Genomic DNA, 12,954 nt, shown 5'->3' with positions numbered 1-12,954 from the left:
GACAATCACCCACTATCTTCAGTACTCGCTTAGCCAAGATTTGCGTGCCTGACAACCACAAAGTGGTCTACATGATGTTCAACGTAGTTATTGGATGCCAGCCGGAGTATACTCTCTTAGGTCTCTAATCCACGGATTCGCATCATCTCTCCTAACAACAGAGCATCTGACCCCGTGATTAGGATCTTCGTGGTGTAGGCTAGAATTAATAGATAGCATTCCTGAGATCTAGAAAGTCTAAACCTTTCTGTGGTATTCCGAGTAGAATCTTGGAAGGGATGACTGTGAGGAGCTTTAAATCGAATGTTGGGTGCAGTGATAGTGTGCAAAAGGATCAATGGATCCTATTCCGACACAAGTGAGAACCGACATATGATTAGCTCTGCGGTAGCTGTGCCTGGTATTTTTCATCCGAGACGAGAAATCTGACAGTTGATTATCTGTACAGAGACCGTACCCGGACCATTTTCATTGAGGGGATCATACAGCTTGCATGGAAGGGAGTGCGCATGATTGAATGGAAACAATAGGAAAGCAGAGGTTCAGGAGCAAGAAAGCATCTCCAAACGCTTATCTGAAATTCCCACTAATGAATTACAAAAGTATCTTTATTTTATTTTATTTTTTATTTATCTTTTAATTATCAAAACCTCATAACCATTTGAATCTGCCTGACTGAGATTTACAAGATGACCATAGCTTGCTTCAAGCCATCAATCTTTGTGGGATCGACCCTTACTCACGTAAGGTATTACTTGGACGACCCAGTACACCAAGTTTTTGGCGCCGTTGCCGGGGATTGTTCTAGTTTAGACAACTGACGGTTTATCTTGTTACTTAGATTAGGTAATTTTCTTCTTGTTTTATTTTCAAAAATTTTTCAAAAATCTTTCAAATTTTTTTTCTAGTTTTCGAAAAATACAAAAAAATTTAATAAAATCATAAAACCAAAAACAATTTGTGTTTCTTGTTTGAGTCTAGTGTCAATTTTTAAGTTTGGTGTCAATTGCATGTTTTTAAGCTTTCTTAATTTTTCGAAAATTCATCATGTGTTCTTTCTTGATCTTCAAGTTGTTCTTAATGATTTTTCTTGTTTAATCTTTAAATTTTCTTGTTTTGTGTCTTTTCTTGCTTCTCATATGCATTTTCGAATTTTTAGAGTCAAAAGTTTAAAAATTTCTAAGTTTGGTGTCTTGCATGTGTTTCTTTTCTTAAAAATTTTTCAAAAATAAGTTCTTGATGGTCATCATGATTTTCAAAGTATTCTTGGTGTTCATCTTGACATTCAAAGTGTTCTTGCATGCATTATTGGTTTTGATCTTAATTTTTCATGTTTTGAGTCATTTTTTTTGTTTTTCTCTTTCCTCATTAAAATTCAAAAATAAAAAAATATCTTATCCTTATTTCACTCATAAATTTTGAAATTTTGGACTGACTTAGTCAAATATTTTTAAAATTTAGTTGTTTCTTGTTAGTCAAATCAAAATTTCAATTTAAAAATTCTATCTTTTCAAATCTTTTTCAAAAATCAAATCTTTTTCATTTTTCTTCTTAAAGTTTTCGAAAATTCTAAAATTGATTTTCAATCTCTTTTTCTTATTTTCATATATTTTCGAAAACGTTACTAACAATTAAGGATTTGATTCAAAAATTTCAAGTTTGTTACTTTCTTGTTAACTCAATCTTTAAATTCTAAAATCATATCTTTTAGTTTCTTGTTAGTCAAGTCATCAATTTTAATTTTAAAAATCAAATCTTTTTAATCTCTTTTTCAATCATATCTTTTTAAAATTTTTAATTTCAAAATCTTTTTCTAACTTCTTATCTTTTCAAAATTTATTTTCAAATCTTTTTCAAAACCACCTAACTATTTCTTTCACTTCTCATTTTCGAAAATCACCTTCCTCTTTTTAAAAAATCTCTTTAATTAACTAATTGTTTTAATTTTCAATTTTAATTTTATTTCTTTTCCTAATTTTCAAATTCAAACTAATAACTAAAATAAAAACAAACATATTTTCTTTTTCTTCTAATTATTATTCGAATTCCCTCTCTCCTTAATCTCTTCCTATTTATCAATTTTTCGAATACTCTCTCTTTCTCTCTCTCACATCTATTTCTATTTATTTGCTAACGCTTCTCTTCTACTTATAATTTACTCTCTCTCTCTCTCTCTCTGTGTGTGTTCGAATTCTTCTTCTTCCCCCTTCATTCTTATTCTTCTATTCTTCTACTCACATAAGGGAATCTCTATACTATGACATAGAGGATTCTTCTTCATTTCTATTCTCTTTTTTTTCATATAAGTAGGAACAAGGATAAGGATATTCTTGTTGAAGGTGATCCTGAACCTGAAAGGACTCTGAAGAGGAAGCTAAGAGAAGCTAAAACACAACACTCCAGAGAGGACCTTACAAAAGTTTTCGAAAAAGAAGAAGACATGGCAGCCGAACCCAACAACAATGCCAGAGATACAAGGAAGATACTTGGTGACTATATTGCACCAACTTCCAACTTCTATGGAAGAAGCATCTCAATTCCTACCATTGGAGTAAACAACTTTGAGCTTAAGCCTCAATTAGTTTCTCTAATGCAGCAAAATTGCAAGTTTTATGGACTTCCATCTGAAGATCCTCATCAGTTCTTAGTTGAATTCTTGAAAATCTGTGACACTGTTAAAACCAATGGGGTTGATCCCGAGGTCTACAGACTTATACTTTTCCCCTTTGCCGTAAGAGATAGAGCTAGGATATGGTTGAACTTACAACCTAGAGAAAGCCTGAACTCTTGGGAAAAGTTGGTCAATGCATTATTGGCCAAATTCTTTCCACCTCAAAAGATGAGCAAGCTTAGAGTGGAAGTCCAAACCTTCAGACAGAAGGAAGGTGAATCCCTCTATGAAGCTTGGGAAAGATACAAACAATTAACCAAAAGGTGTCCTTTTGACATGCTTCCAGAATGGAGCATCATATGTATATTCTATGATGGTTTGTCTGAATTGTCCAAGATGTCATTGGACCATTCTGCTAGTGGATCTCTTCATCTGAAAATGCCTGCAGAAGCCCAGGAACTCATTGAGATGGTTGCAAATAACCAGTTCATGTACACTTCTGAAAGAAATCCTGTGAATAATGGGATGACTTAGAAGAAAGGAGTTCTTGAGGTAGATACTCTGAATGCCATATTGACTAAGAATAAAATATTGACTCAACAAGTCAATATGATTTCTCAGAATCTGACTGGATTGCAAGCTGCATCCGGCAGTACTAAAGAAGCCTCCCCTGAAGGAGAAGCTTATGACCCTGAGAATCCTGCAATGGAAGAGATGAATTACATGGGAGAATCGTATGGAAACACTTATCATCCTTCATGGAAAAATCACCCAAATTTCCCATGGAAGGATCAACAGAAGCCTCAACAAGGATTCAATAACAATAATGGTGGAAAAATTCAGTTTGGCAATAGCAAGCCTTTCCCATCATCTTCTCAGCAACAGACATAGAATTCTAGGCAGAGCCTCTCTGACTTAGCAACCATAGTCTCTGATCAACTAAGACTACTCACGGTTTCATAATGAAACAAGGTACTCCATCAGAAATTTGGAGTCACAAGTGGGTCAGCTGAGTAAAAGAGTTACTGAAACTCCTCCTAGTACTCTCCCAAGTAATACAAAAGAGAATCCCAAAAGAAAGTGCAAGGCCATAATTATAACCAAAATGGCTGAACCTGGAGAGAGTGAAAAGGCAGTGATTCCCAGTGAGGAAGACCTCAAGAGACATCCACTAACCAATAATAAGTTCCCTATTGAGGAACTAGAGAAATCTAAGGCTCATACAGAGACCATAGAAATTCCACTGAACTTACTTTTGCCATTCATGAGCTCTGATGAGTATTCTTCCTCTGAAGAGGATGAAGACACTGTTGAAGAGCAAGTTGCTCAGTATCTAGGAGCAATCATGAAGCTGAATGCTAAGTTATTTGGTAATGAGACTTGGGAGGATGAACCTTCATTGCTCATCAATGAACTGAATACATGGATTCAGCAGACATTGCCTCAAAAGAAACCGGATCCCGGAAAGTTCTTAATACCTTGCACCATAGGCACCATGAACTTTGAAAAGGCTCTGTGTGACCTGGGGTCAGGTATCAACCTCATGCCTCTCTCTGTAATGAAAAAACTAGGGATCTTTGAGGTACAAGCTACAAGAATCTCACTAGAAATGGCAGATAAATCAATGAAATAGGCTTATGGACTTGTAGAGGATGTTTTAGTGAAGGTTGAAGGCCTTTACATCCCTGCTGACTTTATAATCCTAGACACTGGGAAGGATGAGGATGAATTCATCATCCTTGGAAGACCCTTCCTAGCCACAGCAAGGGCTGTGATTGATGTGGACAGAGGAGTGTTAGTCCTTCAATTGAATGAGGACTACCTTGTGTTTAAGACTCTAGGATCTTCTTCTGTAAACATGAAGAAGAAGCATGAAAAGCTTCTCTCAATACAGAGTCAGACAGAGCCCCCACATTCAACGTCTAAGTTTGGTGTTGGAAAGCCACAATCATGCTCTGAGCACTTGTGAAGCTCTGTAAGAGCTCACTATCAAGCTATTGACATTAAAAAAGCTCTTATGGGAGGCAACCCAATCTTATTTATCTATATTAATTACTTTTTCATTTTATTTTCTTGTATTAGTCTATGTTTTCTTTAGGTTGATGATCATGTGGAGTGACAAAAACAGTTGCAGAATTAAAGCAGGAATAAAAAATAGCATAAAAAAATAGCACACCCTGGAGGACGAGCTTACTGGTGTTTAAACGCCAGTAAGGCTAGCAAATTGGGTCTATGTCTTATGTTTGTGTCTTTATTACATGATCATTAGTTTTTAGAGTCTATGTCTTAAGGCTATGAATGTTCCATGAATCTTTCACGTTTCTTAAATGAAAAATGTTTTTATTTGAAAAAGAACAAGAAGTACATGAATTTCGAATTTTATCTTGAAATTAGTTTAATTATTTTGATGTGGTGGCAATAATTTTTGTTTTCTGAATGAATGCTTGAACAGTGCATATTTTTGAGAGTGAAGTTTATGAATGTTAAAATTGTTGGCTCTTGAAAGAATAATGAAAAAAGAGAAATGTTATTGATGATCTGAAAAACCCTAAAATTAATTCTTGAAGCAAGAAAAAGCAGTGAAAAACACAAAGCTTGCGAAAAAAAAGGGCAAAAGATAAAGAAAAAGAAAGAAAAAGAAAAAGCAAGCAGAAAATGCTAGTAACCCTTTAAACCAAAAGGCAAGGGTAAAAATGATCCAAGGCTTTGAGCATTAATGAATATGAGGGCCCAGAGGAATAAAATCCTGGCCTAAGCGGCTAAATCAAGCTGCCCCTAACCATGTGCTTGTGTCATGAAGGTCCAAGTGAAAAACTTGGGACTGAGTGGTTAAAGTCGTGATCCAAAGCAAAAGAGTGTGCTTAAGAAATCTGGACACCTCTAACTGGGGACTCTAGCAAAGCTGAGTCACAATCTGAAAAGTTTCACCCAGTTATGTGTCTGTGGCATTTATGTATCCGGTGGTAATACTGGAAAACAAGATGCTTTGGGTCACGGCCAAGACTCATAAAGTAGCTGTGTTCAAGAATCAACATACTAAACTAGGAGAATCAATAACACTATCTGAATTCTGAGTTCCTATGGATGCCAATCATTCTGAACTTTAAATGATAAAGTGAGATACCAAAACTGTTCAGAAGCAAAAAGCTACTAGCCCCGCTCATCTAATTAGAACTAAGCTTCATTGATATTTTGAGATTTATTAAATATTCTCTTCTTTTTATCCTATTTTGGTTTTAGTTCCTTTGGGACAAGCAACAATTTAAGTTTGGTGTTGTGATGAGCGGATAATTTATACACTTTTTGGCATTGTTTTTAGGTAGTTTTTAGTATGTTTTAGTTACTTTTTAGTATATTTTTATTAGTTTTTATGCAAAAATCACATTTCTGGACTTTACTATGAGTTTGTGTGTTTCTCTATGATTTCAGGTATTTTCTGGCTAAAATTGAGGGACCTGAGCAAAAATCTGATTCAGAGGCTGAGAATGTTGTTGGCTTCTGACCTCCCTGCACTCGAAGTGGATTTTCTAGAGCAATAGAATCCCAATTGGCACGTGCTTTCCATCAATGTATAATAGTTTATACTTTGCCCGAGATTTGATGGGCCAAACTAGCGTCCAAACGCCCACCAGAGACCCTTTTCTGGCGTAAAACGCCAGAACTGGCACCATAGCTTGAGTTAAACGCCCAAACTAGCACCCAAGCTGGTGTTTAATTCCAAGAAGAGCCTATGCATGTGAAGGCTTTAAGGCTCAGCCCAAACACACACTAAGTGGGCCCCGAAAGTGGATTTCTGCACTATATGCACTTAGTTACTCATTTTCTGTAAACCTTGTTTACTAGTTTAGTATAAATAGCACTTTTTACTATTGTATTCATATCTTTGGATGACTTTTTGATCCTTTGATCAGGTCTTCTTCCCCTATTTTCGAATTCTTATGTCATTTGGGAGGCTGGCCATTCGGCCATGACTAGACCTTTTGTTCTTATCTAATTTCAACGGTGGAGTTTCTACACCTCATAGATTAAGGTGAGGAACTCTGCTGTTCCTCATGAATTAATGCAAGTACTATTGTTTTTCCTTCAATTCACGCCTACTTCTTCTCCAAGATATACTCTTGTACTTAATTCAGTTAAGTCAGACTGAAGGGGTGACCCGTGACAATCACCCACTATCTTCAGTACTCGCTTAGCCAAGATCCGCGTGCCTGACAACCACAAAGTGGTCTACATAATGTTAAACGTAGTCACTAGACGCCAGCCGGAGTATACTCTCTTGGGTCTCTAATCCACGGATTCGCATCGTCTCTCATGACAACATAGCATCCAACCCCGTGATTAGGATCTTTGTGGTATAGGTTAGAATCAATAGACAGCATTCCTGAGATCCAAAAAGTCTAAACCATGTCTGTGGTATTCCGAGTAGGATCTAGGAAGGGATGACTGTGAGGAGCTTCAAACTCGCGAATGTTGGGCGTAGTGATAGTGTGCAAAAGGATCAATAAATCTTATTCCGACACAAGTGAGAACCGACAGATGATTAGCCCTGCGGTAGCGGTGCTTGGTATTTTTCATCTTAGATGAGAAATCCGATAGTTAATTAGCCGTACAGAGACCGTAGCCGGACCATTTTTTCTGAGAGGATCATACAGCTTGCCATGGAAGGGAGTGCGCATGATTGGATGGAAGCAATAGGAAAGCAGAGGTTCAGGAGCAACAAAGCATCTCCAAACGCTTATCTAAAATTCCCACTAATAAATTACATAAGTATCTTTATTTTATTTTATGTTATATTTATCTTTTAATTATCAAAACCTCATAACCATTTGAATCCGCCTGACTGAGATTTACAAGATGACCATAGTTTGCTTCAAGCCATCAATCTCCATGGGATCGACCCTTACTCACGTAAGGTATTACTTGGACGACCCAGTGCACTTGCTGGTTAGTTGTGCGGAGTTGTGAAAAGTGTGATTACAATTTCGTGCACCAACCGCATTCAGGACTCCTATAGGAACCTCTCCATACCAGCTGGTGTATGGAAAAACCTGTCATCTGCCAGTGAAACTGGAACACAAGGCCTACTGGGCAACCAGGTTCTTAAACCTTGATGCTAAGGTAGTTGGAGAGAAAAGATTACTCCAGTTGAATGAGCTAGAGGAGTTCAGACTCAATGCTTTCGAAAATGCAAATATTTACAAAGAGAAAGCAAAATGGTGGCATGACAAGAAGCTGTCATCTAGAGTCTTTGAGCCAGGACAGACGGTTCTGCTGTTTAACTCTAGGCTCAGATTTTTCCTTGGGAAATTGAAATCCCAGTGGAAGGGACCATATGTGATTACACGTGTGTCACCATATGGATATGTAGAGCTTCAGGATATTGACTCTGACAAAAAGTTCATTGTTAATGGACAGAAAGTCAAGCATTATCTTGAAGGAAATGTTGAGCAAGAATGCTCAAGACTGAGACTAGATTAAGGCTCAGTAAAGTCCAGCTAAAGACAATAAAGAAGCGCTTTCTGGAAGACACCCCAGCCATTAGAAAGGTTTTTTGTTATTTAAATAATAATTATACGAGTCTGATATAATTTATTTTTAAGGTTAATGATCAATTGCAGAAGTTTACAGAGTTACAAAAGGGTTCGAAGCATAAAGTGGAGAAATCACAGAGAAACAGAGCTTACTAACGCCAGTAAAGAAACATTCTGGGCGTTAAACGCTAGAATGGCTACCATTCTAGGCGTTTAACGCCAGTAAAGATATCATTCTGGGCGTTAAATGCCAGAAACAGCAGCATCCTGGGCATTCCGAAAAACGCCCAGTGACAAAGGATTCCTAGCGTTTAACGCCAACCAGGGTACCTGGCTGGGCGTCAAATGCCCAAATTGGCCACCAGATGGGCGTTAAATGCCAAAATGGCTATCATCCTGGACGTTTAACGCCAGCACAGCAAAGGGGAGGTCATTTCGTTTTCAATTCAATTATTTTCAAATTTTTATGTTTTAATTCATAATTTTCTACATAAATATGTCACAAATATTCACCTTTCAATTTCACTTTTCAAAAATTGATGATTTTATAAATTCTTTTTAAATTCTTTTTCAATCCTTTTCAAAACAATTTTAAGCTTCTTTTTTTTCAATTTCTTTCCAAATCTTTTTTTTCATCCACCTTACCAATCATATCTTTCTAACTTCCCTTTTTCTAAAAATTCGAAAACCACTTCTCCCTCCCTTTTAAATACACATTCGGCCACCTCCTTGAGCCATTATTCGAATCTTTCTCTCCCTCTCTTCCTCTTCTTTCTTTTCTTTTGCTTGAGGACAAGCAAACCTCTAAGTTTGGTGTGATTTTCTGTGATCACTGACCAAGATCGTGGCCCCTAAAGGAAAACAAACTACTCCAAGAGGCAAGAAAGAAAATAATCCAAAACCACAATGATTGCACGAGCGGTTCTGCACCAAAGAACATGCGAATCATTACTTCAAAATTGTGTGCCAAAGATCAGTGATCCCGAAAGTTAAATTCGATCTAAATGAAGACGAATATCCGGAGATCCAAGAGCAGATTCGAAACAGGGGCTGGGAAATCCTGGCTAATCCTGAAATACATGTGGATGACAAATAAGCAAAGAATGGAGGGAACTGCCTTCCACACCTTTCGGATTATGGTCAGAGGAAAGGTTATTTACTTTCATCTTGATAAAGTGAGAGAAGACCTCAAACCTCCTCAGCTACAATTCAGAATCCTTTAGTAGGAGAATGGCTAAAGATAAAAAGATGGATCAAGTTCTAGAGGACATATGCCTCCCTGGAACCAAGTGGATAACCAACTCAAAAGGTGTCCCAAACCAGTTGAAGAGAGGAGATCTCAAACCAGTCGCTAAGGGCTGGCTGGATTTCATTAGGCACACTATACTTCCCACCAGTAACCGGTTTGAAGTCACTGTCAAAAGGGCAGTGATGATTCATTGTATTGTGCTAGGAAAAGAAGTAGAGGTTCATCGGCTGATTCCTTGTGAGATTTACATATTTGCAAACAAGGAATCCACTAAGGCCAAATTGGCTTACCCAAGCTTGATCAATCTGTTATGTAAAGATGCAGGGATAAAGATAAGAGTGGATGAGTACATCCCAGTTGAATGCCCAATCACCAAAAAGTTAATGGATGGACCTCAATTTCAAGAAAACCTCATCAAGAGGAGGGCGCATGAGCTCTGATGAGCGGATAATCTATACGCTTTTTGGCATTGTTTTTAGGTAGTTTTTAGTAGGATCTAGCTACTTTTAGGGATGTTTTTATTAGTTTTTATGTAAAATTCATATTTCTAGACTTTACTATGAGTTTGTGTGTTTTTTTGCAATTTCAGGTATTTTCTGGCTGAAATTGAGGGACCTGAGAAAAAGTCTGATAGAAGGCTGACAAAGAACTGCAGATGTTGTTGGATTCTGACCTCCTTGTACTCGAAATGCATTTTCTAGAGCTACAGTACTCCAAATGGCGCGCTCTCAAAGGCGTTGGAAATTAGACATCCAGAGCTTTCCATCAATATATAATAGTTCATACTTTATTTGAGATTAGAGGACGTAAACTGGCGTTCAACGCCAGTTCCATGCTGCATTCTGGAGTCAAACGCCAGAAACACGTCACGAACCAGAGTTAAACGCCAAAAATACGTTACAACTTGGCGTTTAACTCCAAAAGAATCCTCTACACATGTGAAGCTCATGCTCAGCCCAAGCACACACCAAAGTGGGCCCCGAAAGTGGATTTCTGCATTAATTACTTATTTCTGTAAACCCTAGTAGCTAGTCTAGTATAAATAGGATATTTGACTATTGTATTAGACATCTCTAGATTATTTTTGGATTACCTTATGATCCTTTGATCATGTTTATGGGAGTTGGCCATTCGACCATGCCAGAACCTTGATTACTTATGTATTTTCAACGGTGGAGTTTCTACACACCATAGACTAAGGGTGTGGAGCTCTGCTGTACCTCGAGTTTTAATGCAATTACTACTATTTTCTCTTTAATTCAGCTTATTCTTGATCTAAGATATCTGTTGCACTTCAACCTGATGGATGTGATGATCTGTGACACTCATCATCATCCATCCTCATGAACGTGTGACTGACAACCACTTTCGTTCTACCTTAGATCGAGCGTGTGTCTCTTGGATTCCTTAATCAGAATCTTCGTGGTATAAGCTAGAACCCTTTGGCGGTCATTCTTGAGAATCTGGAAAGTCTAAACCTTGTCTGTGGTATTCCGAGTAGGATTCAGGAATTGAATGACTGTGACGAGCTTCAAACTCGTGATTGTTGGGCGTGATAACAAACGCAAAAGAATCAATAGATTCTATTCTGACATGATCAAAAACCGATAGATGATTAGCCGTGCTGTGACAAGAGCATTTGGACCTTTTTCACTGAGAGGATGGAAAGTAGCCATTGACAACAGTGATGCCCTACATACAGCTTGCCATGGAAAGGAGTGTGAAGGATTGAAAGTAAGAAAGCAGTATGTTGCAGAGATTCAACAGGGATAAAGCATCTCCATATACTTATCTGAAATTCCCACCAATGATTTACATAAGTATTTCTATCTTTATTTTATGTTTTATTTATCTTTAAATTCGAAAACTCCATAACCATTTCAATCAGGCTAACTAAGATCTACAAGATGACCATAGCTTGCTCATACCAACAATCTCCATCGGATCGACCCTTACTCACGTAAGGTTTAAAAGTAGAGATCACAATTTCGTGCACCAAGTTTTTGGCGCCGTTGCCGGGGATTGTTCGAGTTTGGACAACTGACGGTTCATCCTATTGCTCAGATTAGGTAATTTTCTTTTCAAAAATTTTTCAAAAACCTTTCAATAATTTTTTTATTTTATTTTTATTTGTTTTCGTTTCTCTAAAAATAATTTTCGAAAAAAAAATCCAAAAAAAATTTTGCAAAATCATAAAATCAAAAAAAAATATATTTTGTGTTTCTTGTTTGAATCTAGAGTCAAGTTTTAATTTTGGTGTCAATTGCATGTTTTTAAAATTTATGCATTCTTTTTTTCGAAAATTCATGCATGTGTTCTTCATGATCTTCAAGTTGTTCTTGATAAGTCTTCTTGTTTGATCTTTAAATTTTCTTGTTTTGTGTCTTTTGTTGTTTTTCATATGCATTCTTACATTCATAGTGTCTAAACATGAAAAATTTCTAAGTTTGGTGTCGTGCATGTTTTTCTTTTCTTGAAAATTTTTCAAAAATAAGTCTTAATGTTCATCTTGATCTTCAAAGTGTTCTTGGTATTCATCTTGACATTCATAGTGTTATTGCACGCATCATGTGTTTTGATTCATAATTTTCATGTTATGAATCATTTTTGTGTTTTTCTCTTTCATCATTAAAAATTCAAAAAATCAAAAAAATATCTTTTCCTTATTTTTCTCAAAATTTCGAAAATTTGAGTTAACTTAGTCAAAATTTTTTAAAACTTAGCTATTTCTTATAAGTCAAGTCAAATTTTCAATTTTTAAAATCTTATATTTTCAAAATCTTTTTCAAAAATCAAATCTTTTTTATTTTTCTATTATTTTCGAAAATTTTTAAAATTTATTTTCAAAATCTTTTTCTTATCTTTATTTCAAAATTTCGAAAACTTTACTAACAATTAATGTGATTGATTAAAAAATTTGAAGTTTGTTACTTTCTTGTTAAGAAAGGTTTAATCTTTAAATTCTAGAATCATATCTTTTAGTTTCTTGTTAGTCAAGTAATCAATTTTAATTTTAAAAAAAATTAAATCTTTTTCAAAATAACTTTTTCAATCATATCTTTTTAAAATATCTTTTCTAACTTCTTATCTTTTCAAAATTGATTTTCAAATCTTTTTTAACTAACTAATTGACTTTTTGTTTGTTTCTTATCTTTTTCAGAACCACCTAACTACTTTCCTCTCTCTAATTTTCGAAAATTACCTCCCTCCTTTTCAAAATTCTTTTTAATTAATTAATTGTTTCAAATTTTAATTTTAATTTTATTTCTTCCTTTAATTTTTGAAAATCACTAACTTATTTTTCAAAATTAATTTTCGAAATTCTCTCCCTCTCATCTTCTATTTATTTATTTATTTACTAACACTTCTCTTCATCTCAAGAATTCGAACCTATCTTCACCCTTGTGTTTGGATTCATACCTTTTCCTTTTTCTATTCTTTTCTTCTTCTACTAACATAAAGAAATCTCTCTACTGTGGTAAAGAGGATCCCTATTATTATTTTCTTTTCCCTTCTTTTTCATATGATCAGGAGCAAGGACAAGAACATTCTTGTTGAAGCAG

At 35.8% G+C, this 12,954-nt stretch overlaps 1 non-coding gene across 1 annotated transcript; it reads right to left on the bottom strand.

Moving 5' to 3' along the window:
- Positions 1-2,845: 2,845 nt before the first annotated feature.
- Positions 2,846-2,953, bottom strand: LOC127742799 (small nucleolar RNA R71). Its single transcript, XR_008004198.1, has one exon. It is a non-coding gene; the product is annotated as a small nucleolar RNA R71 (small nucleolar RNA).
- Between the last annotated feature and the right edge of the window lie 10,001 nt (positions 2,954-12,954).

This window comes from Arachis duranensis, chromosome 1, assembly GCF_000817695.3.
Source record: "Arachis duranensis cultivar V14167 chromosome 1, aradu.V14167.gnm2.J7QH, whole genome shotgun sequence".
In the NCBI taxonomy this organism is placed as follows: domain Eukaryota; kingdom Viridiplantae; phylum Streptophyta; class Magnoliopsida; order Fabales; family Fabaceae; genus Arachis; species Arachis duranensis.
This window is presented reverse-complemented; position numbering and strand designations above follow the sequence as displayed.